General features: G+C 36.9%; 1 pseudogene; it reads right to left on the bottom strand.

The window, feature by feature from the left end:
* Nucleotides 1–15,736: 15,736 nt before the first annotated feature.
* LOC102012558 lies at nt 15,737–23,403 on the bottom strand (annotated as a pseudogene).
* Nucleotides 23,404–24,509: the final 1,106 nt, after the last annotated feature.

Genomic DNA, 24,509 nt, shown 5'->3' with positions numbered 1-24,509 from the left:
AGTGATAAAACAACAAGAATCTGAATCCGTGAGTAAAACCAGAGGTAGGACATAGCTCAACTTGAAAGCCCTGGGTTCAATCCCCAGTACGATGAAAACAAACAGACAACCCAACACCAAAAAAACAAAACAAACCTGTAGTTGTTTAAAGCAGGCTGCGAACAATGTGCACACCTTAAGACTCACCTGTGGATTGTCATAGATTCTTCATTTGGAACTTGAAAATAAGAGCAAAGTAAAGGCTACTTGGAAACTTGCTATGAAGAGAAGCTCAAGGACTAACATTTCTGCAATAAAATCCTAATGAGGAAAATTTTTGACTAAGCAAAACAAAATAGGTAGTAAGCGTTGACAGTGTGTACTACTGTTAGACACCATAGACCCATAGATTTGAAAATTAAAAGAATTCTCCTTTCTTCCATGTTAACTTTAGGCTATATTTATTTATCTATAGTATTCTTATTGCTTTCTATAGTGAACTCAAAATTCATGGCTTTTAGTCTGTTGCAGAAACTTTGCCAGAAACAGCATGTAGAAGGACTTATTTGATGGAGTTAATTAATAATTTTTGGCCAACTTCATTAACATGAATATTTACTATTTGTGTAGACTCTTGTTGTGTATCACACTGACACTTGAAAATAGTAGTTCTCAATTATGATTATTTATTAAACTCACTTGAAGTGCTCAATTTCTGTGTTTATTCAAAATCAATTGGATCATATTCTCAGGGAAGAGGTCTTTCCTTACCCACTGCTAAGAAATTCCCGTGTAATATATTCTAGCAGTTGTTTTGTTTGATTTTGTTAGTTTTGTTAATTTTATGTGGATTCATATTTATATTACATATTACCATACACATATGAGATACATGCATTATAAGAGAGAGTTCAATGAGCTTTTACAGACTCAACACGTCTGTGTAACCAGAATCCAAATTAAGAAACAAAATTTTCCATGGTTTTGGTGCCCATTTTATAGTCTCTTTTGTCAGCTTTCTGTATGAAGATATTATCTTGATGGAGTTTTCTTTTAGTTTCATATAAATAGAATCACAATATGTTTTTGAGAACAAGCTTATTTATTTCAACAATTGTTTTGAGAACAAGCTTATTTATTTCAACATTATGTGTGTGAGAGTCATTCATATTGTTGTGCGTAGTCATAGTTTATTTTCATCATTGTCTAATAGTCTATGGTATTGATAGACCACAATTCATTTATTTATTCTGTTGCTGATGCACATTTGGATAGTTTCCTGTTTTCAGTCATTACAAATTACATTATTATGAATATTCCCATGCATATATTTTGATGAACATATGCATATGTTTCTATTGAGTATATATTCAGCAGAATTGCATATGTTCATTGCTTATATGCATATGTTCAGGTTTAGTGCATATTGTGTAACAACTTTCACAAGCAATTTTACCAATTTTAAGATAAATACATCTGTTCATCAAATGATACTAAGAAATGTAAATGGGGAAACTATAGTGTAGGGAGATATCTGAAATATTTATATCAGTTGAAAGACTCATAGCTAGAATATTCAAAGAATTCCTAGGAACATTAGAAAAGAATAACCTAAGAGCACTGTAAAGGCTTGAACAAACACTTTACAGGAACGGGCATCTGAATGACAAGAAGCTTACAGAGACCTCAACTTCTTGTAGGGTCAATGAGATAGAAACTAAAACCACAAGAAAATCTAACCACATAGCCTCCAGAATGGCTAAAAAGGAAAAGCAAATATAACAGACTGGCTAGTAGATGGAACAACTGGGATCATAACACACTACTGCTGAGAACATAAATTGGTACAACCACTTTGGAAATTTGTTAGACATAGTTCTTATTATATTGTGACATATAATTTTTGTTAGATTGTTTTTGTTTTTTAAATCAAGTAATATTTTTCTAAATTACAATCAAAATTAAAAATCATTTCTTGGGGAATGGACAATTATTTCTCTTTGGACTCTCTTGTATCCTTGCATTAATATAACTCTACAAGAACTAAGACAGTAGTAGTTTTTATTATCTTTAGTTTTATTATTTTTTCTTTGTTGCCCTGCCTTTTCCTTCCATAGTATGACTTTCTGTCTCTGCTGGCAGCATATGAATCAATTTTCTATAGGAGTAACTACTCCACACTAATCTCACTGTCCTTACTTCAGATGCAAGGGAAATTAATTTCACCTCAGGACAACAGTCTAGTTTTTCCCTGTTACCTACATTTCAGGTATAAGTGAGAAACAATGGTTCTTGAACAAAGATTTTATGAATCTCTTTATGTATTAACATAAAAAGATTTTCAGGATGTATGGTTAAGCACATAAAACAAAGTGTAGAGTTATGTATTATAAGTTACCATTTAGTAAAATGTATGAAAGGTACAAACTAGATAAAAAACACATATGACAAGTACATGAAACAAATATTTTATATATAAAAGCCTATTCCTCTTGTGAAAGAGCACAGGATAATGATATGGAAAAAGCCATAGGATATTGAAACAGAATGGGAAGTAACCTTTTGAATTTAAATGATGTGAATATATGAACTATTTAGGAGATAAATTATAATACACACAAATACATACCTGTACACACATTCACACACACATACACACTTTTAAAGCTTATTAAAATAAAGTCTCCTTGTATTTTCTCTAAGAAATTCTGCTAGTCAGTCAAAGATGAACCCAAGAATTCTTTTCAGACTTTGAACATTCTGATTTTAGGTCATTTTGAAACCACAACCTCAGTTTGGTTGACTAACAGATCATTTTTCAGAAAACTGCACTCTTGGACTTGAATCACAGTTTATAAAAAAAAATAAAGGCGTGGCAGATGACTTCATGGGCAAGATGTAATGTCATTGAATGTGTGCAGTCAGTGATTGGGAAGATTTCGTCTCAGGGCTTATTGGAAACTACAGAAATATTGCTGGAATTGGCCTTGGGTTTGCTCTCTGTATTAATTTTCTAGATGTCTTAGTTACTTTTCTCCTTCCTGAGACAAAATACTTGACATTTAAAAGTTAAAGGAGAAAAGGTTTATTTCAGCTCACAGTTTGTAGAGGTTTCAATCCATTATTATTGGCTGGTTGCAAAGCAGGGCAGCACAGCAGAGGGGCACTGCAGAGGAGAAATAGTTCATAGTGTGGCAAGGAGAAGCCAGCATGCAGCAGCAGCACCAGAAGTGAACATGCATTTCCCTTTTATCCCAAATAGGCTACAAACCTTTCACCCAGGGTGGGACTGCTTTTTTCAGTAAATCCATTCAGCCACACGTAGAACTATGCTACTTCCAAACAGTGGACTAAATTAGTAGCCCACACCTTTAACCTCAGTATTGCACAACCTAGATCCAGTCAGCTCTGAAAATCCCCACCTTTGACTGCATGAGGCTTTAGGAAAACATGTAAACACAAGCCATAGCACTAGACCTCCTGTGACAAATACAAACTAAATGGTTGGCACGACAGAAATGTATTGTCTCAATTCTGTAAGCTGTTAAATCCAACATCAAGATGTCAACATGGTTAGTTTCTTCCTGAGGAAATGAGGGAGAATATGTTCCAAGTGTCTGTCCTAATTTCTGATAGTTTGCTGACAACTTTTAGTGATTCTTGGCTTGAACAAGCCTTATCTTGACTACCCTTCATGCATAAATAGCATTCTCTATCATTGTGTCAAAATACCCCATTTTTATAAGGACACGTCCCATTGTGGTAGAACACAGCCTAATGACCTCATTTTAACTGTATTACCTTTATAATGCCTCTATTTCAAATAATGTTATAATGACTACATTTCAAGTGAAGTTATAATCTGAAGAACCAAGGTTAATTCTCCAACATGTCTCTTTTCTTAGTCACTGTCTTATTGCTGTGACATAATACCTGACACAATTCAAAGGAGGAGAGGTTTATTTTGGCTCATGGCTACAGTCCATGGTTGGCCTGTGTCAGGGCAAAAATGGTATGGCAGAGGCTATAGCAGAGGAAAGCTACTCACATCCTGGTGGCCAGGAAGCAGAGAGAGAAGAAGGCGAGAGAAGGAAGGAGGTTAGAAGGGAGATATACCCTCCCCCAGTGACCTGCCTCTTCCAGGCAGCCTCCACCTTCCAACAGCAGACTCAGTTGCCGAACTCATCAGTACATAATTACAGTAATGAGTATAACACCACCATGATTCAGTCACCATCTGCAGGCCTGCCTGTGACCTCATGAGGCCTTTGAGGAACATTCTTGGTCCAAACTGTGGCCCCTGGCCCCCCAAAAGACTCATGAGCATCTTTTTATTTTAAGGATAAAAGGAGGGAAACATTAACAGACATACAACATTTTACAACATATCACAAGCACAATACAGACAATACAGAGTTACAAACAAAGTGGTAGGGAATTAACAATGGTGGTTGTATTACATATTGATATCTTCAAAGTGGCTTCTCATGAAAACAGATATAGACATGCAATACTGGTCAACCAAAGACTCATTGACAGTTTCTTTCAGCATAGAAACAGCAGATAGAAGAACAACCATGTTATCTATCCTGTATATACATACATACAAAATTTCTCCTTCTTTCCCTTCTCTTTTCCCACATCCCAGAAGCCCTTTACTCTTCGGTGGTTTCCTATCATTTCACAGTGTCTATCATACCTCCGAGTTTAACTTAACTCTTTCAAGTTTTACACTAGTGACACAATGCGGTGCTTGCACATGTATGTTTGATTTATTTCACTTATGAGTCCATCTGTAAAAGCTGCAAAAATTATTAACCAGTGGTGGCAAACCTATGGCACATGGGCCACAGTGGGATGTTTGTTATAGAAAGGTCTAAAATGTTTGCCATCGCTGGTCATACTAGTCCCAACACTGCCTAAGAGTCTAAGTCCAAAGTCTCCTCTGAGACTAAAGGAAAACCCTTAGGTGTAAGGTCCTGTAAAAAAAAAAAAAAAAAGTCAAATATTGCTGCAATATAATGGTACAGGGAAAACATTCCATTCCAAAAGTGAAAAATAGGGAGAGAAAGAAACCAGACCAAAGCAAGACTAAAAATCTAGCGGGGCAAACATTAAGTACCATGGTTCCTTGCCCAGCACCTGGGGCAAAGGTGTGAACTCCAAATAGCTTGGGCAGCCCCATCCCTATGGCATTGCCAGCTGAGCTCCTATGGCTTCTCTCTTAGAGTAGTTTTGCTCACTGGCTGAAACTTTCCTGAGCATATATTCCATGCTTTTGCCTTCTCCAAATTCCTGGATTCTCCACAGAACTTTCAGCTTCACTGTCACAGCTGCATGTACTGCCTATCTCTCATGGGAACACTGCCTGGCCTTCAAAACCTTCTTCTGAAATCTGGTTGAAAGACTGCCTGACCCAACAGTTCATACTTTCTGCAGGCCTGGAAACCAGCACAGTGTGGATAATGCCAATATCTGTCACCAGATCAAGCAGCGGTCATGCTTTCATGGATCATGGATGCAGAGGCCTCTGAGTATCTGGGTTGTTGAGAACTATAAATGGAATCTAGAAAACTAATTCTTTAGTTTCTAGAGCACAGTATTCTATGCCTATCTTCTTAAATAAAAGCTTACAGCTGGCACCCTTGAGCTTGTAAAGGGTATGGTCTTGCACATTCCTGAGATATCCTCAAAGCCTCTTTCCCATTGTCCACATGGAAAGTACTTGGCTTCTTTTTAATGCTAATCTTTTCCTGAACCATGGCTTTTAGATTTGGACAATTAGAGTTTTCCCAATCCAAATGGTATTTGTGTTATGTCATTTAGGGAAACTAGCAGGAGATCATAAAGACCATATCCAAATGTGGTCCTCAAGCTTTTGGAAAGATTGGCTTTTGTTGCAATGCACATTGTTCTGCATAATCTACATGGGTTGTTTTCACTTTCAAAATGTACTCTGCTGGGATGGAACAAAAGGAATAATTTTTTGCTCTAGTTAATGCCTCAGGTCAGACATCTTTCTGAATCCAGCATTTCTGCTAACAGGAATTCCTAAAAGCATACTCCATGACTCATGAGCAAATATCAAAATTATATTTAAAACAAGGCCAAGATGTAGAACTCTCCTTTTATCTCTTCTGTCATTTGTACTAATGACAGTTTTACAAAGAAGGCCAATTCAGCCTGGATTGTTCTAGCCACACCTCAGGGAGAAATAAGACATCTATCAACAGGAAGTCATATAATTGGCTTACTCTTTAGAAAACAGACAAGAAAAAGCCATACTGTTAGCTTTTTTCAAATGCAGAAAAAAATCAGCTCAATTGTTCCCTACTTGGCTTGAATTTTTTTAACTATGTCATATTAGCACCAAGAGGGCTTGGGCCAAGGCATGGTAGGACCTGAGAAAATCTTGGGTGGAAAAGAGTCTTCTGGGGCTCATCTGAGGAGAGAGCAGAGTGGCGTGGAAATGCTCCAGGCTATACTTAAATAGCCAGAAAATAAATAGACAGCAACATGGCTCTGGAGATGGGACCATGAGAGGGAAAACCACTAGCTCTCTGAAGAAGCTCCTTAACAGGATCTACATGCGGCTTTGGAGCTTCCATGAGAAGTTAGCAACTTCCCAAGGTTTTATCCCAGTGGCTACTGCCTTCTCTCCCTGTGTTTTTATTGTTCAACCTTTCTGTCCCACAAGACCAGGGAAGGACTGAATCTGATCCAGAGGAGACCTTCCAATACAAGCTGACATCACAGCTGAGATTAGCACGGGCTGAGTGAGTTGAATCACACAAGTGCAGGATCAGGTTTTGGTTTTTTTTCCTTCTACTGGATATTAAAAGTAGAGAGCTCTGAGATGCATTGTCCAGAACCTTCAGTTTACGCATGTGGCTACTGAGAGGTCATTGTAAATCAAAGTCATATTTATGAGTAGACCATGAGAAGCCCCTCCTCAGAAATGTACAAGCCTTTATTAGAAGAGTTAAACAGAAATAATTAAATATTATATACCAAGAGGTGTATAAAGTTTTAGAGGGATAAGTGCTTTGGAAGTAATTTTTGAGACAGTCACTTACTTATTTCTAGAGAGTCCCAAGATAGGTATAGTAAATTTCGGGATGTCTCATTTCGTTACTAGAGTTTACATTTATTTTGAATAAAGATCCTTAAAACCGAGAAAGTAAGTTTCCTTTCACATGTTTTTGTTGAAGGGATCTATTTATAAAATCTCAATCTCAATTACATTTTTTTCCCCAAACTTTTAAAGGGGATTACATAAAGGAAGCATTAAGTAATTTTTTTAACCTGACTATTTTCAATCTGAGTTTTATTGGTGGCAACTTTTCAGCATATTAATGTGGCTGTTATCACACTTTCCCTGAAAAAGAGAAGAATCTTAAAGTTGTATGGATTTCTGATAAGGAAACAAAGTCAATTTTATATTTTGATTGATTTGACTGACTATTAGATTTCATTGATTCAACTTTTGGCATAAATTCTTTGTCATAGGCTACAACCTTCCACCCCTGCACAGCAGCTTCCAGTCACACATGAAGCAGAGTGGTGCGTTGCCCTTATCTTGCCTGATGTCAGATAATGAAATGACATTTAAAAATTGGTTTTTTAAACCTTTATTTTTAATTAAGGTAAAAATAAATTTTCTATATATTCTTTCATTCCAGAGGACGGCTACTTTTCATTGAAAGTAGTTTTAAAAAGGGAAAGAAAGGAGCTGAAAACAGTTCCACACCTAAGCAATGAGTATTTGCTTTGCTCTATAAATACCTTGGACTTGAATCAAATGGGGTGGACAGCACTTTCTGGACATTGAAGATTATAGAGTGAATCTTACCACCTGACTACTTGGAAAAGAAACATCTCATATCCTGCAAAAAAGTTTAAGTGTATGTGGAGCAGAGTCTGGGTGTATGTTATTATAGTAGTCAGTGGATGGCATGGTTCTACAGATAATATAAAAAGACAACAACATATCCCTCTGCAGGGATTTTACTGCTGTTCTTCAGGCTAATGTTTTTAATATCTGAGTATTTGTTGTTGCTAAGGAAGTAATGTTTCAATAAATCAGTTATACCATTTTATTATGCATTTGTAATACAGTCTAGGCTTTCACATGTCCCTGGAGTTTAAGTTCAGTTTGTGGACTTGGCTTTAAACAGTTTCACTGCATTATTTCTTTTCTGGGTGAACTGGAATAAATAAAGGATGGCTCTTTGGTAGTTAAGGTTATGCTGGGAACTATATACTTGAGTAACGATGGGCTCTTTCCATTGCTGATGAGGATTCCTTTTTTTCCTCAATAAACTGGGACCCACAAGGTATGGGTGTCTCCAGTGTACTCAGACAAAATTGTCCAAGTTACGAAGACCTTCTCAATCAAGAGGAGGTCAGGGAAATATCTGAGTGCTCCCTTTGCTCAATTTCCTTGAAGGTTGAGATCCATGTTTTCTTTTGAAAATTGGCATAAAGGTGAGAAAGTATCCCCCAGGGTTTACCTGGATTACATTAGTCCTGTTCATGTGATAAATATAACAGACTTGGGATCAAAAAATACAGATAATAAAGTCCAAAAATTTTGCGTGCATCAGAACATGTGCAATATTTCCATACAATTCTATATCTACCTATACAAGCTTAAATTGAAACAGTTCTGAGTATTTTTATCTGTAAAGCAATCTGAGGGACCAACCATAACCCTAATGTGTGGGACAGTCTCATTTCAATATAACCAGCTAACAATGTACTATAAGAATTAAATAGACGGGCTAGGCCCAACATACTGTTTACTACCTTTGGACACTACTGGGCTCTTTGGAAGTCAGAAAGGTGTTCTAATAGAAAACCCTTCAATTCCAAATACCTTTAGGGAGGAAATAGGCTTAACATTCCTGTTTACATGATGGGTGAGAAACTTTTACTATTATACAAATACTCCTCTCTCAAAATCTTGTTACTACAGATGTGAGCTATAGTGTGTCAAGCAACTACTTTCCTTACAGCTCCAGTGAAAAACTGCCGAGATAGAATTTTATACTATGAAGAACACGGTTATTGTGATATTTCCTAATGGTCTTTTTATTATTATGTTTTGTAAGAGTCAGATTTATGAAAATTCAGCTATTGCAAACTGTGATACTAAGCTTCCTGTGACCAGTGACTTGAACAGGCCACTGGATGTCTATACCTTTGGTCAAATATTATACTGCATGTATCTGTGAGGGCATGCTTGAATGAGATCAGTGCTTCAGTTGGGAGATGGAGTGGAGTGGACTGTCCTCCCTAGTGCAGGTGGACTGTGCAATCAGTTGGAGGATAACTCTTTGCTGAATAAGAGATAAACTCTTACTCTAGATTGCCTTTGTCTTACATTTGTACTAGAACTGAAACACTGGTTCATCCTGCGTCTGGAACCTACTAGTACTTTGTCTGGAACTGCATCGTCAACTCTTTTTATACTCAGGTTTTAAACTCAGATTGCAGCTATACCATCAGCTCTCCTGGGGCTTAGATTACTGACTAACCCTGCATACTTTTGGACTTGTTAGTCTCCAAAATTTCTTGGCTGATTTCTTATAATAAATTTCTTGCTCTCTTTCTATGCATCCTATTTGTTCTGTTATTCTAGAGAACTTGGACTAATATGTGAAACAACTTCGTTTCCACTAGCCTCCAATGATCTTCCTTTACTCATATTTACACATTTCCGCCTTGAGTCCTACATGTAGGCACCTTTTATGTATTGTGCAAGAAGAAAATTCCTAATAAGGTGTACATGGTCTCTGTCCTAATGGAGGCTTTTCTTTTGGATATTCTGAAGTGGATGACAAGAGCTAAATGCAGTTGGGAAGTCAGGCTTAAAACATGAAAAGGAGCTGTGAGTACTCTGACCATTGCTCCAGGGCCTAGAGATGATCATCAGCCACTGGGCTTAGTGCAAGGAACAGAAAAGAGGAGGAGGAGGAGGAGGAGGAGGAAAAGGAAGAGGAAACTGGGTGCAGCAGATGGGTGATTCAACTTACTAAGAGTAGCATTAGACATAAGGTTGAATTTGAAGGGCTCTTTTCTGTCACTTGTTGCCACATCTCTTTCTCCTGATTTCCCTTTCACGCTGAGCCTTGGAAGATTTAACACAGGCAGGGAAGTATCAGCAAATGTCCAGTTTCTGCAATGACTGTGTTTCAATTTCCCTCTAGGCTAGAAATATTAAATTGGGGGAGACAAAGGACCTTTGCAAGGGGAAAGAACACTTTTGTAGTTCCTAACCTTTTAACCTTCAATGTGTACCCTAGTTCCAAGGGAAGAGGGACTTTATGGAGTCTGTGCACAATCTTTATCATGCGTCATCATCTCCTCACATAATCGGGTATTATTTGGGTTGCTTCTTGCTCGCCTGCCGTCACAAGGGCAGTGCTCTCAGAACAAGGTAACGGTTATCAGCACTGCCCACACACAAGCACCAAGCAGGAAAGTAGGATTTAAAAAAAATTGTGCCTGCTTTATATCTTCACTCTCTCAAACGGGAAGAAGAGAAATGAGTTACAAGGGAATTTGCATTTACCAGTCTCTGCAAGTCACTGTCTGCAGGGGTTGCCGCTCCAGTCTTGCTTGATGATTCCCAGCTGAGCAGGAACGCATGCAGGAGAGAGACCTCAGCTTGCTGTGGCCTGGGCACTGGTCAAAGTTCGAAGGGCATAGAGCACCCACAGCAAAAAAACCATTAAAATTCCCGAGATTGAAGTAAACATTTATTGTCTGGAAGTAACCCATGCAATGTCCGGTGGTGGACCTTGTGACCTTCATGTCTCTGCTTGTCCTTCTCCAATGTAGGGTCCCTTACAGTGGTATCCATAGAACAAAGGATCAACAATGAATAAATAACAAGAATGCAGTCATGCCGGGCCATTGGCACCTGCCTATCTTATTGGCTACAGTCTTTCCTAGCATCTGTGCACCAACGTATGTCTGTTCACTATGTCCAGTATTTCTGTCATCCCGTCCACCCTGCCCATCTCATTTGGGAGTTCAGAACACAAAGGTCTTGTTGGGCTACCCTGTGAAGCTGTTCACCTCGCCAGTACCGTGCTTTGCTCTTACGGACATTCTGTCTTTACAGAAAGGCATTAAGCACTATAGGCTTGCTAGGCAGAGACAATAATTTAAAAGCACAGTGTTTGAAAACTTTTCCAGCAGGCTCTGGAAGATTTTTTTTAAAGACAGCTTTACAGCTCTGTTAAAATGGGCTCAGTACAAGACTGCCCCCAGTTATGAAAGACCATCCTTCACATGGCTTACTTCTAAATTTTCTTTTGACAAGAAAGAGGAATGTTTCTCTCAATTCTTTATTCTAATCTGCCTCATAGCCCCCATTTCACCTTAGAGTCCAGGAGTTCTTATAATTTCCAGTATGAGTAATCACATGAGTTTTTCGTAAAAATCTGTTCTCAGAAGCTACCACCAAGAGATCTGGACTACACCCAAGAACTGGCATTTTTAACAAGAACCCAGAAAATTTGCTCCAGGGTTCTCAGTCCACAGGCTAAGGGCACAATTTTTCAACTTTTGGTGTTTAAATTTGATGAGTTAGCAATTATTGTATATTATCTGAATCCATGTTCAGCTTTATTGCTTTTGTGTTTTTTCTATTCCAGAATTGGAAACAAAAACAAACTAAATGCAGAATGTGAGAAAAACTTGCCACTGCTTTGTTACCACAGCTGAGTCTGTACCTCTTTCTCTCTTTTTCTCTCCTATTTTAACTTAGTGAGTGGAACCTCACTTGCTCCTATTGGGTCAGGTTTTCAGCATTCAAGGCATAAATGAGTTTCATAGACGAATAGAGTTTCCTCTCTGACACTTTACATTTCATATTATTGGTTGAGCTAATGTATATAAGACCAAATTTGCTTTTGAAAAATATACTTGTGGAAAAATTGAGAGGTTAATGGAAAATTGGATGCTGGTTAAAATTAACAATTTCACATGTAAATGAAAGTTTGGTGTTTTACATTCTCTAAAGATTTTTAACATCTTGAAGAAAATGGTAACTAATTTATCGATTTTATTGGTAGAATAAGCACTGTTTTGGTTACTTGAATAATTATTCTTTAATTTTATTTCATCTATGAATTTGGTTATCTATACAGCATGCTCTATTACAGTATGAGTAACCATGGTCAGGAGCAAACAAGACAAAAATGAGCACTGCTTGCCTGGAGAGTAAGAAGGAGAGGGATCTTACTGCAGTAGATAAATAGGAGGGACAGTGACATATTGAATGTTAAGTATCTACTTTCTGTATTATCACAAAAATTGAATGTTAAGTATCTGCTTTCTGTATTATCACAAAACCAGGCATGTGCTATTATTATCCTCATTTGATGGAATACAAGACTAAATTCATTAAAAGTCACAGATATTGGCTAGCAGAGCTGGGATGTGAGTCCACATGCAGTCCACATACCTACGGTTTTCCTGTTCCTGAGTGGTTTCTTCTCATGTAATGGAGGATAAAGGATGGGATTCAGAACAAATAGACTGAATGTTTTCAACTTGTCATATATTCAGACTTAGCTATTTCCTAATTTAAATAATCTATGAATCCATTGCAATAACATTCATTCCCAAATCTTGACAGCCATGTCATTCATTTTTATCCACCAAATTACTTAGAGAACAAGATCAGCTGGGTGAGAAATTGAAAAACCCCCAAATGATTATGTAGTCTATACGTTGTGCTACTTTAAAACAGCTCTCTAATAAATACCAATAGCACAACTGTGTACTACATATGATCTGTATTTATTTTTAATGGATTTTGACACATAATTGACATATAAGATTCATGTATTTAAATTTTGACACATAATTGGCATATAATAATTTTCATGTATTTAAATTTTGCAATAAGCTAAGTTTTCACACACAGCATAAATGCTTGTAAACGATCATTATAATTCAAATAAATACCTCTAGCCATCTTATAGACAGTCATGGGGCTGTCTTGTTTCTTATTAGTATGAATGTGTTAGTTTTCCAGAATTTTACATAAGGGAATCACATAGTACATATGCTTTTTATCTGGCTTCTTTAACTGAAGTTAATATTTTTGAGATTTGTCAATGCTGTATCAATTAGCCAGTTATATTAATAGTTTCTTTCTGTCTTATTGATGAATAGTAATCCATAGCATGATTATAGCATAATTTATTCACCCATTCACCTGTTGATGGACATTTGTATTGTTATAGTAACTAAAGCTACTATAAACATTTGTGGACAAGTATTTGTACACATACATTATTTCTCTTCGGTACCACTGGATCTATGGAGTAGAATAAGTGTACTATATGGTAGATATATTGCATTTTTAAGAAACTTCTAAAATTTTTATAAATGGTAGCACCATGTTGCATTCTCATTGGAAGTACTTGAGAGTTCCAGTTATTCTATATCTACGTCGTCTTGATATTGTCAACTTTTAAAAATTTTAGACATTTAAAAGGTGTGTCTTATTGTAGTTTAAAGTTGCCTTCCCTAATCATCAATGAGCTTGAAGTGTCTTGTTTGCCATTTGAATATCTTGTTTGGTGACATGCTTGTTTAAAACTCTTTCCCCTTTTAAAAACTTGGGTCATTAGTTTCTTAGTATTGCACTTCTGAGAATTTTAAAATATATTTTGTACAGGAGGTTCTTTAACAGGCAACATACAAATCTTTTCTCCAAGATGAGGCTTGGCCATTCTTTTAACAATGTCTTCTACTGAGCAAAATCTTAATCTTGAAAGTTTGATTTACCGATTTTTTCCTCTTCTGGATCATGCTTTTGGTGTTGTAGCTAAGCAGTTTTTTCCTAGCTTAACAACACAGTAATTCCATCCTATTTTCTAGCAGCTATATAGATATAGATTTTCCATTTATGTCTATGAATTCTTTAAACTTAATTTTTGTATGTTGTATAAATTTGGATTGAGTTCTGTTTTGTTTGTCTCTGTGTATCTATTTGAGTCAGCATCTTTTGTTGAAGAAACTACCTTTCTCTCTATTACTTTGCACATTTTTCAAAAATCAGTTGATCATAAATGCTAAGGGCCTATTTATGGGATGTCTGATATGGAAACTCCAACTATAGTACATGTAAAATCTAAGTGTTCAAAGTTGCATTATAGCTTACTGTATTTGCTAAACACCAAAAATGTAGGTAGTATAACTGAAAGCTGTTGTTTTCTAATTTGATTCAAATTGAATTAGCATTTTTAAGAAAAATAAAACAAAATTGCATAAACAAATAATATGAGAAAATAATTTATTACATTATATATCATTATCTTCATAGTAGTTACTTAGAATACAAGACACACCAAAAAAATTCTTACAAAAAACAAACAATAACACAACTCTTTATTTTTGATGAACTGCAATAAACTACTAGTATAAATGAAACCCATTAGACTATATATTGAAATATTTTTAAAACAAAAGAATTTATAATTTGGGGAAATATATGAACCTCTCTCTATGTCCGAGGGATACATGCATACCCATGCTTATAGCAGCACAATTTATACTAAGTAGATCTTAGTGTACATGTCCATTAACAGATGAATAGAGAAGGAAATATATTTATGCACAATGTAGTACTATAATGGAATAAAGGAAGATAAACCTGAGGCTTTCATAGGGAAATGGATTCAACTTGAGGACATCATGTTAAGTGACATAAGTCAGACCCACAAACTCAATTTTAATGCCTTGGACTGTGCCAAGAGAGAGGATGAAATCAGATAATGAGAAAATAGATTTTAAGAAATCTAGTGAAGGTTAAAGTAATGCAGGAAATCAAAATATAATAAGAGAAAGGCTGAGGTGAAGGTGTGCTGCCTTATTGTATAAATATCAGAAAATAAGCATTCAGGGGAAGTCTCCATGAAAAAGGGCATTTAAGAATCACACTGTGAAAAATAAGGGAGCAAGACAAGACTAGATGGGTAGAAAGAAACCCTGGCCAAGTGAATGTATAACGTGTAAAATCTCTGTTTGAAAGAGCGTGTTTGACGCATGCAGGAAACACAGAGGCCAGTATGAATGAAACACCAATAGGGAGCGAGAATGATAAGAGACAGGACTAAGAGGTCCTAGAAGTCCATGTATGCTGTCATAAGCAGTGGTAAGATGGAGGACTGTAGTGTGTGTTGAACAGAAAAGTGATGTGATGTGGCTTATATTTTTAAAAGTATCACTATTTCCATTGTATGAAATATAAACTATGGACAGCAGGGACAGACCGAAAAAGCAGTAAGGAGGTCCTTGTAATAATCTGAGGGGATATAGGATGGATACTGAGAGTAGGAACAGAAGTACTAAGAAGTATTAAGTATTAAGAGTGGGTCAAATATTTTGAAATAAATATATTTGGAAACAGAAATGATATATAGATAAATATTTCTAGATATACTTTGAAGTAGAGATGATAGGATTTGTTGATGATTTTGATAGGTCATGGAGATCAACAGAAGTTGCAAAGATGATCTTTAGTTTTTCAGTTTAAGCACTGAAAGCTTGGAATTTCTACTTACTGAGAAATAGAAGACCGCATGAAGAAGAGATTTACAAGAAGACAACAAACAATTACTTTTGGACAGAATGAGTCTGAGCTGCTTTTCCGACATTGCCTTAGCCACCTCTCTGTAGCAAGGACAAACTATCCAGCACCCCCTACTTAACAGAGGAGGTGTACTCTGGTTCACAGTTCCAGATAACGGTTGGCTTGCTCAAAGGCAGAAACCACACAGTAGAAGGTGATGGCAGAAGGAAAGCTGTTAAACTCATAGGAGACAGAAAGCGGGGCAAAAAGAGAGGAGCTGGGGGTGAGAACATACTTTTCCAGATTATGCCCCCAGCAGTCCACCTCCAGCCAGGCCCTACTGCCTAACAGCACATTCAGGCACTGAACTTACCAATGAATGAGCGTACTGATGCGTACAAGATACCCATGAGATAATCAATCTCAACACTTGAGACTTTTGGGGAAATTTTACATATAAACCATAAAATTCCACCCTTGGTCCCCAAAAGATGCATGCTGATCCCATAATGCAAAATGAATTTAGTCCATCTCTAAGAATTGTCAAAATTTTAAAAGTTCCAGTATTGCTGAAAAGTCCAGGCTGAAAATCTCTTAGACTCGAGGCAAATGCTTTCTATAAAAATAAAAAAGAAAGTTAAATACTTTGAACATATAGTGGCACAAGGTAAGTATTTTCATTGCAAAAGGAAAGACTAGGAGCATGAAGGGAATGGCATTAAAGCAAGACCAAAACGCAACTGGGTAAACATTAAGCCCTGTAGCTCTATGGGCAGAAGCTGGGATGGGTTGTGATGAGATGTGAGCTCCAAAGGGCTTGGGCAGTCCGACCTCTACGGCCTTTCTGCCAGAGCATAACACATATGGTCTTTAGTCCAACTACTACGAGAGTCCTCCTTATTCCCAACTGAAACCTCCTCGCCTGACATTTACTGTCTGCTTTCTCATTAGCATTCTAGTCTTCTAAACTCTGACGAATATCACACACATCAAATACGGCTCACAGATCCTAGAGCTCCTCCATCCAGCATTGCAAAACCTCCCCAAGTTCCTCCCACACCATTTTAGATCTAAACCAATCTTTGAGCAGGCAATTCTATAAAGGAGAATGTAGCTTAGAGTAGAGTTTATCCCAGGAGATGAAATTCTGAGGTTTGTGTGTATATGGATAATATTAAAGCCCCCAAACTAAATGAGGTCTCCTAAAGAATATGTACAAAAAGAAAAACAATTTTCAAAACTAACTTTATCTACTTAGAACCTGGCTTGCTTTGTTCTCTGAATGCTACGTATCCCTTAACCCAACTCCCTTTGTTCTTTATAACATGTATTGTCTGTTAACAATCAGTATGGGTTTCCATGAATTTTTGTGTTTTGTTACAATTTCAATAAATTTACCTCATGAATAAGGTTAAGCCAAAAGAGAAGCCATAACCCCAGTAGTGCCTGAGGAATACAGATGTGATTCGTGACGGTTCCTCCTAAGAAGAAAGGAACACAATTCAACTTGGAAAATTTTTGGTACTCTTGATTTGGCAATTAGTAAGTGTGTTTGAATAAGATTCCAGGTCATCTGGTCTTCTTAAAAAAACCATCAGAACAGAAATGGTGCCACAGGAAAACATATTAAAGAATTGAAAATTGGACTTCCTTGGGCAAAGTATTTGACATAATTGAGCCTCATGTTTCACATCTGTAAAGTGTGGAAATTGGTCAGCTAATTATCAAAATTTGAATATTAAGACCTCAGAGTCTTTTAAGTTTTTACATAGGGTTACCTGATTAATAACGTAACATTATTTTAATTTTTCCCTGAATGTTACTGAAGTTGAAAGTATGAAGTTTTATATGTTTTCAAATAAAGAGAATTTTGAATAGCACAATATAACACCTGAGAGCATTGCTCTGGGTAAATGTAGATTCATAACCTCATAAATCTAATGAGGTTATAAGAAATCTCTATCTCCTGCCCTCTCTCTTCCTTCATAATATCCCTTATAATAGTAGGAGAGAATTTGACTTAGAGGTTCAGCCAGAAGTCCTGGAGGAAGTGTGAGCTCTGTCACTTAAACTTCTTTGACATTTTTTGTCATATATAAAGTGGGAATAATAATGTCTACTTCAAAGAACTATTAGGTAGACTAATAGAGAATATCATTTTTAAGATGTCTTAGCAAACTCTAATATATATTTCTTACTCTACATGTTCAAGGGGCTACTTGTGCTGTGGAATTCTCCCATTGTAGTGAAATATCAACAAATGCAATATGAAAACCAAGGTATTGTTTGATAAAGGGTCTCTTTGCCATGAAACAATCCTGAATCTCCTGTTCTCATGTTATATTATCTTCCCAACATCCTCGGGAGATGAGCTTAATTTTGCCAGTGTTACTGGAGGAAGTTAAATCTTAGCTAAACACAGGTTGATTTTGTGTTACCACCTTTAAAGGTAGTTGTAAGTAATTAAGGGAGCTACTTGAATTTATTTTTCTCTCCTGCTGTATCGTCCCCCCCAAAAAATCCCATTCTGATAATTTAGCTCTATATTTTAATTTTTTCCTTCTATTCCTCCAAGCTTGTCAGTTTACATTTCTATTTTAAAAGAAAGCTTTATGTGAGTCACATACGTAAAATCTACTTTGAAATAAGCAGTATGAGAACAGGGAAGGCAGTCCCTCTACTCTTCCTGTCCTTGACAAAGGTGGTGAGGTATATTTTAAATACTATCACATTTAATATTTTTAACTAATATTTCCTATGTGTATTGTGATAGTTAACTACTTGTGTCAACTTGGGTAAGGTATACACAAGTAAATTAGACCAGCAAAGTTCTGAGTGAGGCTGAGGGGATTTTTCGAATACAGAAGACCCAGCCTAGCGCCTGAATGGTATAATGGGGATACAAAGAAGGAGGGATCACTTCTGTTTCTTCAGAGGAGTTCTAGTTTTCATCTTCACTTTGGATGTTATCTTCAACCTTCCAGTGCAGACCTTTTTGTCTGATACGGGCTCAAACGGAACACTCATAATTCTTGGGTGAGTGTATTTTCAGAAGCTCCAAAATGATGAGGACACGTTTGCACCTTTCCACACCTGATTCTGGGTGGTGACTGTCAGCCAATCTTGTAAATCCTTATTTATTTGTATATCTTGTATTAAATCCGTTTCTCTAGTAAGCGCAGGCTGATACATCTACATAGCAGCCTTCTGTCAGAAGCTCACAAGCAATTAGTAAGTGTCATTAGTTAATGCACCCAGCGTCCTTATGAGACAGGCGCAGGGCAGGTGGTGTTGTCTGCCCTGTTCGTGTGAGAGAACTGGAAGTCAGTGTGATGTCTCCAGGCTGTTCGGAGGGGGACTGGGGGACTGGTAAGCAAATCTCAGTTGTTTATTCAGAATTAGTACTTTTGCCAGGACAGCTTTTTCTTTAAGCTGAAAAAAAGATTATTTGAGCTCAGTAATGGCAGACTTCTCTTGCTAAAATCCAAATTGGCAGTTTCTTGCTGTCAGGCATTAACCCTTTATTTTTCTCTAACAAGGCTTTAAAGATTTCAAAGTACCGTGCCATCCGCATATGTATCCATTCACACATCCATTCAGGTGCCCATTCCCAACACAGCACATTATAGGCACATGATATGTCCTGAAGCTACAAAGCTGAAAAAGATTCAATTCTTACTCTCCAGGGTCTTACATTCTCCAGGAGACAGACATATTAATTAATCAGTCAATTAATTAATTAGTTGTTTCAAATAAAGCAAATTCTGTGGCAGATGCACATACAGAGAATAGTATGTTAAAAAGGCAAAAGTGCTTTAATTCTTTCTGGGATCAACTTTATCTTGGAAGTACAGCAACCCAGGAGGTTTAAAATCCCCAGCAGGTGTTTTAAATTTTGCTGCTGACATGTGTTACAGCTGTCTTTCTCAGACTTCAATAAGCAGAGAGCTACCTCAGAGGCTTTTTGGAACATGGATTCCTTCCCTCTCATCTCCAGCAACTCTGTCTCATAATTCTTGGGTGAGTGTATTTTTATAAGCTCCAAAATGATGCTGACACATGGACCACACTTTGAAAATAACTGCTTTAGGGGTAGATAAAACATTTAAAATCACAGTTTCAACTGGGTGATTCTATAGATCATCCATCTGGGACCTCAGAATTTAAAAGGGGCAGAGATCAATGAATACAATCTGTGAAAGAGGCAAGTGTGATCCAAATTTTTTTATTTATATGCAAATACCTAGTTAGTAACAAAGTAAGCTCCATACTGCTTTTCAAACAGCGCATTTTGGTAACTTTGCTTAATAGAGCTAGGCAGACTTCTCAATCTGCCTGTTACAGGTTTTGATCACTTTTGTGAATATCAAAGTGCTGATAGAAAATGGTTCATGAGTATGGGTTTCTCCACAGATGGATGATGAGCAAACACAACAGTGGAGAAAAAGGAGCTACTTCAGAGCAGTGGGAAAGCACTGAGGAAGGACTGAGCTAACAGATTTCACTTTAGTACTGGGATGTTGCGATCCATCGCATGTCTGAGCTGGGCACCCAGTTCACACACATCTCAAGGAATCAGATTTGAGGCTGTAAATCTATCTGTACTTTGTGTGCTTTGTGTATCCAATGCCTGCATATCACAGGGTGCAGAGGAGCCTCAGGATGTTTGTTGAATGGATTAATGAATGGTGAGTGTCTGAATACCCCACTCAGAATATTGTACTGGCCAAGCAGCAAAATCAAGCTTAGGGCTGGCCTGGAGCTCAGCCCTGAAATTAGTAGTTTCTTCAGCAGTTACTAAGGATAAACCACTTAGGGAACTCCATGCCTTCTATCCCTTTCAGGCATACAGCACTTCTACATGGCTCTCCACTGTGTCCGGGGACCACCCTATTTATCTCTATTTATTCTTTTAGTGTGCACATGTCTTATACTTTCTTAGTTGTGGTTAAAATGCAAAACATAAAATGTACTGGTTTAACTATTTGAAATGTATAGTGTGGAAGTGATGAGGATATTCACATTGTGGTGAAACAGGGCTTTTTATCTTGCAATATGAAACACCGTACTCATTTAACAACTCCTCTTTTACTATTTTCCCAGTTCTTAGTAAACACCATTGTACTTTCCGTTTCTGTGAGTTTGATTACTTCAGATACTGGATATACATGGGATCATATGGTACTTGAATTTTTGCACCCCGCTTATTTCATTTAGCATAATGTCATCAAGTTCATCCCTGTTGTACCAGGTAACAGGATTTTCTTCTTCATTGTGGTGGAATAATATTACACTGTATATATTACACGTTGTTTATCCACTCATCTGTCAGTGAACATTTGGCTTACTTTCACTTGGACATTGTTAATAGTGATGCTATGAAAGGATATTTCTCTTTGAGATCCTGCTTTTAATTTTTGGATGTATACTCAGAAGTGGATTTTCTGGATCACATGCTTGTTCTATTTTTAATATTTTGAGGACTCTCCATGTTGTTTTCCATAGCAATGGCACCGTTTTATGATTGTTTCAACCATGCACAGGGGTTCCAAATCCTCAGATGCTCCTCAGAGACAGTGCTGTGTATTTATTTCTTCTTACCTCACTCTTTCTGGCTGTACAGAAATCCTAGATTTTTACCTTTCTCTAGGAGATATGTTAAAGTTTCATCATCTCCAACCCTTTTTATTATTCTATAATTCACTGGCCATCCTAATGGCTATGAAATGGTATTTCTTTCTTTAAGAGAAAAAGCCCCCCCAAACAAACAAAAAACCCACAAAACCAGAAACAAAACAACAAAAAATAATAAACATGATACAGAATTTAAAAACAGTGTGATACGAAATTAACAATAGTTGTTATATTACATATTGTTATCTTCAAAGTAGCTGCTCAGATCACCAGACACTGGCATGATGTACTGTGAATGGGAAGAAACTGTTCAAAAGAAAAGACAAACTGTAATGGGGAAAGGCGAAATGAAGAAAGGAAAAAGAATATATGTATATACAAGATAGTTAAGTTGTTACACAGCTAGTTCTTCTTAGTTCATTAAAAAGAAAGTTTTGTGCTAATATTTTATAGACAAGATATCTTTCCTATATCTTCTACTCTGAATTACTACTAGAAAGACAATACACAGTGTTTTGATTATTGAAATTATTCTAATAGCCAGTTTTGAAACTTGGTTTCATTGTTATGTTTATCTTTTTTTAAAAGGAAGGAACAGCTGAGGTGGGGGAAAGGAGAAAAGAAGGAGGGGAAATATATGTGTACGGGTATATATATATAATATGTATATCTATTATATAATATATATATATAATGTTTGTGTGTGTGTAAAAGATAGCTGGGTAATTGTACTACTGATTTTTATTGGTTTATTGAAGTAATATCTCAATATAGTATTGATTTGCATTTCTCTGATTATTTGTGATGTTGAGTATTTTCCATATGGATGTTGACCATATACATATGCTGGAAAAATATATGTTTAAATCTTTTGATCATTTTAAAATTCAAGTTTTTTTTTGTTGTTGTTGGAGTTATAGGAGTTTGTTATATATTCTGGGTATTAGCCCTATATGATTTGCAAACATCTCCCATTGCATTGATTTCCTTTTCCTTTTATTGATAGTGTTCTTTGATGCACAAAACTTTTAAATTTGATGTAGCCTTTTGTCTATTGTTGCTCTTGTTGCCTGTGGTTTAGTATTATATTCAAGAAACCATTGCCAATGCAAATGTCATGAGGCTTTCTTTTTTTTTAACTGTATCCAGCTTTATTAAGATACTTTTCATAAACAATCATGGTATTTCAGGCAGGACATGGGCTCACAATTTTTAACAGTATACAACAACTTTCAAACTCCTTTCTTGGATGGAATACCAAACATCAGAAAGCCACTATAAAATTCAATGAAGTCTTCATCTGAGGTTCTGAAATAGGGAAAGTTTAGAGTAAGGGCTGACATTTCACATTTAGCATGTGGTTTAACAACTTTTCACAAGCTGACCCTGACTTTCAGGAGATGAAAATGGCAGAATTACCAATCTGAAGGTCCACAATCTAGAAAAGGAAACAATTGCTCTTGTGGGACACCATGTCAATGTTACTGGCAAGTCCAGATTGCCTGACACACTGGTAAAATCAGTTTTGGGAATCAGGTCCCAAGAGGTCTCTGGGCTTAAGAGAGTTAAGTCTATGCTGATGGCAGAGGAAAGGAGGACATAAATGAACTGGGAGTTGTCCCATACCACAAGGCATTTATGCCAAGGTGGCCACGTGTGTCAACATCAGGGAATCTCTTCTCCTAAGAGTCAAGAAGTTTCCTAAAACTAGTGGGGAAAGGTGCTTTCCCACATCACTCCAGCTTTGGAGACACTGTAGTACTGACATATGCTCCTTCCCCCAAAAACAACAATGAAGTGTTCTGTGTGCTAACAACATAGCTTAAAAAAAAGTAAAACAAACCTCTGCATTTTTAAAAACTCAATAAAAAGTAGTATTTCAAACTGCACAGTCGCCATAAGTACAAAGTTATAGAAAAATGCACACACTTTACTTGCATCTCCAGCACCTTCAGTTTTTTGTGCCCGGTCTGTTTGGGTATCTCACTTTCTGTAGGGTCATTCCCATCCTTGCCGGCCTCAGCTTTTCCCTTTGTGTACCTTCTCTCCCTTCTTTGCAGGGGCCTTTTTAGACTTGGGCTCTGGCTTTAGAGGAGCCGGTTTAGCAGACAACCCTCATTTCTTCTCTGTGGTTCGTCCTTCACCTTGGCTTTATCACCGTTAGCATCCCCTTCAGCCTTTCTCTTGGGCATGGTGGCCAGGGTGGCAGGATGCACGTGCTGGACACAAGATGCAGCGACGCGCAGCTTTGGGCGATCCTGGGGTCATTCTTGCCTCTTCTTCCATGAGGCTTTCCCTGCATGTTTTCTTCTAGGAATTTTATACTTTTAAGTCTTATGTTTGGTTCTTTAACGTATTTTCAGTTAATCTGTGTGTAGGGTCCAAAAGTTCACTCTATTGAATGTGGATATTCAATTTTGCAACACTATTTATAGAAGAGATTGTCCTTTTTCCATTGAGTGTTCTCAGCATCTTTGATGAAGATTGTTTGATTCTTGTATGTAAGAGTTTACACTTAGGTTCTCTATTCTGTTCCTCTGATCTATTAGATTTTTTTTTCAATTTTTATTAGTACATGTTTCTGTAATGATCAAATCTTTATGGGGAGTTGGTCCATGTACATAACACCTCTCAACCGTTTTTTCATCTTCTTTTCCTTCCCCCTCCATCCGTCTCTTAGAGCTAAGCTAGGGGTGAGGCACATATTGCAAAGATACAGAAATTAGAGCAACTGGCACGAAAACAAATGGACCACCTTTTGCTAAGAGGAAAGGGACCAATAGATGGTGTATTTGTTTTTATACCAATACCACATTGGTTTTTTTTTTGCTCAACATAATTTTTGTCATGTACAGTTCTTTAAAATTAATTTTATTGGTATATTTTAGATGTACCTAATGATCACATTCATTAGAGGAAGTTTCTATCTTTATGTGATATTTCTTGAGCTTTCTTTTTTCCCAGAACTCCTCTCCTCCCTTCTACTCCTCTTCCCCTCCTTATTTATAAAAACTTTGTCTTCATATTCTTTTTTTCCTTTTCCCTTCCTTACTTTCCCCTTCCCCATCCCTTGTTCCCCTTCCCATTTGAATATTTTTCTCCCATTTCCCAGTATCTGTTATACATTTTGGTCCTAATTTACCCTTTTAGTTCTCCCACTAGAAAAACAATGTGATATTTAGACATGTGTGTCCGATTTATTCATTTAAGATGTAGATTCTTTTTCCCCTTCCTGTGCCCTCTCCCCTCTCTATAGTTCCCCTTTCTTTTGTTTTTTTATTTTATTTTTTTTGGTTTT

Source organism: Chinchilla lanigera, unplaced genomic scaffold (assembly GCF_000276665.1).
Source record: "Chinchilla lanigera isolate Chin_1 unplaced genomic scaffold, ChiLan1.0 scaffold00025, whole genome shotgun sequence".
NCBI classification, from domain to species: domain Eukaryota; kingdom Metazoa; phylum Chordata; class Mammalia; order Rodentia; family Chinchillidae; genus Chinchilla; species Chinchilla lanigera.
The sequence above is the reverse complement of the archived record's forward strand: the minus strand, read 5'-3'. Positions and strand labels throughout refer to the sequence as shown.